The sequence below is a fragment of the Schistocerca nitens genome, chromosome 3 (genome assembly GCF_023898315.1).
Source record: "Schistocerca nitens isolate TAMUIC-IGC-003100 chromosome 3, iqSchNite1.1, whole genome shotgun sequence".
NCBI lineage: Eukaryota > Metazoa > Arthropoda > Insecta > Orthoptera > Acrididae > Schistocerca > Schistocerca nitens.
In genome coordinates this window covers 535257199-535263199 of record NC_064616.1, presented here as the reverse complement: position 1 = coordinate 535263199, position 6001 = coordinate 535257199, and the positions used below count along the sequence as shown (strand labels likewise).

Below are 6001 nucleotides of genomic sequence, written 5' to 3'. Positions count from 1 at the left end.
GAATTACAAGGTCATGCCTTATGCGACAGTTTTACTGCCGGAACACCTAAAATAGAGGAAGCGAAGAACTTTTTTTTCCTCTCACGATTTTGTGAGGGTTTCACCGAGAAAAAGTCTCGTGAAGGTTTGAAATTACGTGTAAACTCGGGTGCAAGTCACTAAATGCTCTCACTCGCAAATACTGGATGTTGAGTATATTCTGACCACTTTCGCGTCACGAGCTACGCTTCTTTTTAACCCTGAAACCCACTCCTTTGAGATATAGATGGTTCTTACTCCCAATAGTGGTCCTTCCCAGACATTAAGTGATATGTGTACCAAGTTTGGTTGATATCGATCTAGTGGTTTAAGGCGAGATGTGGAATATAGATAACACTTTTACATATATACATCCACTGTTATAATATGTACAGATTATCTGACATTAGTCTTCACCAGTATTCTTTTGAATAATGAGGTACGACCACAATGCATTCTTTGTTTGGAGATTTGAGTTAACGATAGCTCGAAGCCTATAAAGCTAAAGCTGTAACTCCTGTCAAATCATCCAGGCCATGTAAATAAGCCACCAAATTTTTCTAGCTTCATGAGCAACAGGTAAAATGAAATGTCAGATTCTTCAAAAACAAGTACCATTTTCTAAGAAAGCCGTAAGAGCTTCCCTACTTAATTGCAAAATCGGAATCACCACAAATTATTGGTGAGGAATTACTTCTTCCCGCAGTCGTCAAGACGTGTGAAATCATGCATGGAGAAAGTTTTGGCGCTGTTCTTGAAGTCGATTCTACTCTCATATGTTACCGTGGCTCGTGGTACTGATGCAGTAGCCACTGACTTAAAAAATCAATTGCTACCACGTCTTCATGACAGCCCAAAATTCGCCCTACAACTTGAGGCCAGTACTGATATCGGAAATCTTTCCCTGCTTCTTGTCTTTGAAAGCTACTGTTATAAAAATGAAATGCGCAAGGCCTTTCTGTTTTGTAAAGCTCTGGAACAGAGGGCTGAAGGCGATGATGTTTTCTTCCTTTTGAATTCCATTTTTATTGAAAACAATTTGTCATGGACAAATTATTGGAATTAAAAACGATTCATGTGTTGTTTCTCCTTCTGTAAAATTCACACATTGCGTGGTACACAGGGAGGCATTAGCTTCTAAAATGGACAACCGGAAGTCAGTAAAGTCCTCAGTGATGCTGTCATTGTTGTAAATTTCTTGAAAGCACGAGATTTGAACTGTAGGCTATTTTCAATTCCATGCTTTCCGTGGACATGGATACTCTGTCGTTCGTTGGTTGTTCGAGGTAAGATACTTCGTCGCGTTGTGAAGCTGGAGGATGACCGTCTCTTTCCCTATTGAATAGCAGTCCTACACTCAAGGCTATGTTTATGGATGAAAAACGGCTTCCAATATTGTGCAACTTGGCCGACATTTTTTACACACAGAATGATGTTCACGTATCACTTCAATATCGAAGTAGTGATATCATCTCTCTAAGCGAGGAAGCGTCTGCGTTTAAATATAAAACTTGGACTTTGGAAAACCCAAATTAAGAAGGGTGACTGCAAGATGTTTTCTTCTGTGAATGTTTTCGTGAAGGAAAATGAGCTGGATGTAGGTAAAATTAGTAGAATTGGCGTAGTACATCTCGAAAACCTTCTTCAGCAATTAGAGGATAAATGTCCAGAACCTTCGTTATAGTATGACTGGGTCCACAGTCCCATCCCACACGTTTGTAACAAGACCTATTGTAGACAGTCGAGTAAGAGGAGCTAGCAGAACTTCGAAATGAATTTAAATCGAAGCCCCTGAAAATTTTTGTGTGCTGACTGGGAATGAATATCCAAATTTAGCAGAAGGCAACTTACTTGTGTGAGTCAACATTTTCCACAATGGGATTAATCAACACGAAAAATCGGTCTCCGCAGCATCTTGAAGGTGGTCTGCGAGTTGCGGTTTCAAAGACCCAACCAGGTCCGCTTAAGGAGCTGCGCGGTCAGCCCGGTGGAGTGCTACCGAAGGGGCCTGCGTTCGACTCCCGGATGGGTCGGAGATTTTCTCCGCTTTGGGACTGTGTTGTCATCCTTACGTTAGCATCGTCATAACTGCCATTCCACTATGGGGGTGGCTGTATGGGAACGTCCCGAAAGCCAGTAAAAAAAATCCAGCCTGCAATTTTAGTATTGTTTATTTTACTTTTTTTATGATCAGTGTGAATATAATTGTTTTTAAATGAGCTTTTAAATATTGACATTTGGTCTATTATAATTTGTATATCGCGCTGTTTCAGCTATTAAAACATTAGAAATGAATTAAAAGCACTCTAAATATAAATAGTTAAACAGTAACAAAGAAGTGAGATTTTCACTCTGCAGCGGAGTGAGCGCTGATATGAAACTTCTTGGCAGATTAAAACTGTGTGCCCGACCGAGACTCGAACTCGGGACCTTTGCCTTTCGTGGGCAAGTGCTCTACCAACTTTTTTTTTCTCATTTTGTTCTCTTTTGTTCGTTGCATCTGCTCGGGGCGGACGTCGTAAGACATCCGTTTAAGTTCGTTGTTGATCGGTTAACTCAGCTTTTTATTACAGAGGGCAGATAACCGTCTGACCGAACACGCTGAGCTACCGTGCCGGCGCCAACTGAGCTACCGAAGCACGACTCACGGCCGGTACTCACAGCTTTACTTCTGCCAGTACCTCGTCTCCTACCTTCCAGACTTTACAGAAGCTCTCCTGCGAACCTTGCAGAACTAGCACTCCTGAAAGAAAGGATATTGCGGAGACATGGCTTAGCCACAGCCTGGGGGATGTTTCCAGAATGAGATTTTCACTCTGCAGCGGAGTGAGCGCTGATATGAAACTTCCTGGCAGATTAAAACTGTGTGCCCGGCCGAGACTCGAACTCGGGACCTTTGCCTTTCGCGGGCAAGTGCTCTACCAACTGAGCTACCGAAGCACGACTCACGGCCGGTACTCACGCACTCATATCAGCGCTCACTCCGCTGCAGAGTGAAAATCTCATTCTGGAAACAACCCCCAGGCTGTGGCTAAGCCATGTCTCCGCAATATCCTTTCTTTCAGGAGTGCTAGTTCTGCAAGGTTCGCAGGAGAGCTTCTGTAAAGTTTCGAAGGTAGGAGACGAGGTACTGGCAGAAGTAAAGCTGTGAGTACCGGCCGTGAGTCGTGCTTCGGTAGCTCAGTTGGTAGAGCACTTGCCCGCGAAAGGCAAAGGTCCCGAGTTCGAGTCTCGGTCGGGCACACAGTTTTCATCTGCCAGGAAGTTTCAGTAACAAACAAATCGATTGTTTTTGAAAAAAATATGTCGTGAAATCCACCAATTTTCTGCGATCTATTAACCACACACGCAGCCGTGGTTGTTTGTAAACTAATTGTAATTGTTAACTTTTACCGCCTTTGAAGAATAATACGGTAATTTTAAGAAAATAATTGTAATGTGCTCGGAAGACATTGTCTAATTATATTCAGGATTACTGTAGTTCTAACAGATAGCTCCAATAAACAGACAAAAGTAAATACATATTGTAGGCCGGTTCTGTGCGAAGTATGAGAAGTATGGAGGAAGGAAAGAAAAATGATGGGGGAAGGCACAATAATGTATGTTTCAGGAGTGTGGCACAACGGAAAAAGTTTGGCAACACCTGGTCTAGAGGACTTATCTAGTAGCACATACTCACTGAATTATACTAACTAGTTCTCAACCGTTGAAATGAATGCAGAAGATTCTTACCAACTATACACACTTTTCTTAGTACCTGAAAGTAATGCACTGTGTGCAGAACCCATGACGCTACTTCTTCATCCTTAACAGGTTGTGAGAGTACTATGATAATGCATTCTAGTAATCATTAAGCATAAAGGGTTCTTGGTAATAGATAATATTTGACTTACACTTAGCGAGGAAAAGTGAGTTTGCGTTCCATTGCAAGAATAGCCAATAGTGCTGCCCCTAAGATCGGGGATGATAACTGATGTCCCACGCCTTGTACTACTATATTTAATGCACTCACTTTAGGGTCGTATCGTGATTAGTCATCACACTTCAGTGCCTTCGGAATAGTTGTTATAAGAGGTGCAGAACAAAACACATGTCCCATACTTAGCTTACCGTGTTGTGAGGATGTCAATACCGATTCTGTACAATATGCTTACACATACCACATGGCCATCCGAACACATCTCATTTTTGGTGACCTATTTCAGTTTTCTTTACTCTTTGTGCTTTCTCAGATACTAGTGGTGGTGGTGGTGGTGGTTAGTGTTTAACGTCCCGTCGACAACGAGGTCATTAGAGACGGAGCATAAGCTCGGGTTAAGGAAGGATTGGGAAGGAAATCGGCCGTGCCCTTTCAAAGGAACCATCCCGGCATTTGCCTGAAACGATGTAGGGAAATAACGGAAAACCTAAATCAGGATGGCCGGAGACGGGATTGAACCGTCGTCCTCCCGAATGCGAGTCCAGTGTCCTAACCACTGCGCCACCTCGCTCGGTAGATACTAGTGAATATGCAGCCGGCAGTAGAATCTCGTACACTCACCACCATTCATTAAGTACATCTAATGGTGAGATGTTACATAGAAGTACAGGGATGGGAAAATAATATGGGAATACCACGAGAAATAGATGCTTAGACATAAATACAGATGCTAGCCGAAGCCTGCCAGTTGCTCTGTTGCGTTTGACCACGAACGACACCCGTGCAATATCCTCAATTTGTTGCAAGCGTCAATCATGGTCTGAACACTGTTCTGTGTAATGGTGACTGCATTATGCTGGAACCAAATGAGTTCAAACGTGGTCAAATTTTTGGTGCTCCTATGTTGGGTGCATCCGTAACCAAGGTAGCTGAAGTGTTTGGTGTTTCAAGCGGCACCGTATCCGACAATTATATCGCATACGGTGAAAGCGAAAGAACATAATCCAGAAAGTCACATCGCAGACGAAAGTGTGTGTCGAGTGATCGTGACGGACGGTCATTGAAGAGAATTATGAAGAAAATTAAGGTGAAAATAACTACAAATGTCACTGCAGAACTGATTGCCGCAGTCGGTAACCCAGTTAGCACGGAAACAATACGAAGAGATCTCCATAAGAAGGCAAATGCAGGGCAGGCCAGAGATCCAAAAGCACTCATCAGTGATGCAAATGCCCATAACAAGGAAACGTGGCGTCGAAGTTATAAAACCTGGACTGTGGAGCAGTGGAAGAATGTAATTTGGTGGGATGAGTCGTGTCCCTTGCAGTTTCCAACTTTTGGCCGGGTTTACATTGTAAGAGTGAAACATTGCGGGGACTCTTTGATGATTTGGGCAGCCACATTGCGGTACTTCCATATGTCCCATGGTTACACTTCAATGCATTACTGCCAAGGATTGTGTGACATCATTGGCTGATCAGGTTCATCCCATGGTTCAAAGTTTGTTCCCCAATTTTGATGTTCCAAGACGAAACGGTCTCAGTACTAGTCGCATCTTCCCTGATCACCACAGTCATCATATTTCAATATTATTGAACTTTTGTGGACTACTTCGGAGAGAAGAGTGCATTATCGCAATGCACCGCCATTATCGTTATCTGATCTTGCCTCTGTTTCGCAGGAAGTATGGTACAAGATGGCCTTGAAACCCGTACAGAGCCTATATTTATCGATTTCGGGACGACTCTAAACTGTTTTGAATGTCACCGGGTGACCTACACCGTATTAGGCATGGTTGTGAGCTGTTTGCTGTTGCCATATATTTTGTCCAGCCTGGCAGGTAGTGCATGTTCTGGTGCGTAGTATGAAGTTTCTTTTCAGTGAAATCAACCAGGGAAAGTTTTATAGCATTTCGATAGACTGTGCGGAATGTTGGCTATCAGCTTCTTATTATTTGTATATTTAGTCACGTATGTATCTGCCATTCACGTACAGGCGTATAGTATTCTGATGATAGCTTCTAATTCAAGGCTCTCTACGTGTTGAATGAGTCTGTAGTACTCT

At 42.9% G+C, this 6001-nt stretch overlaps 1 non-coding gene across 1 annotated transcript; it reads right to left on the bottom strand.

Moving 5' to 3' along the window:
- Window positions 1-2884: 2884 nt before the first annotated feature.
- On the bottom strand, window positions 2885-2959 carry Trnas-cga (transfer RNA serine (anticodon CGA)). Its single transcript has one exon. It is a non-coding gene; the product is annotated as a tRNA-Ser (tRNA).
- Window positions 2960-6001: the final 3042 nt, after the last annotated feature.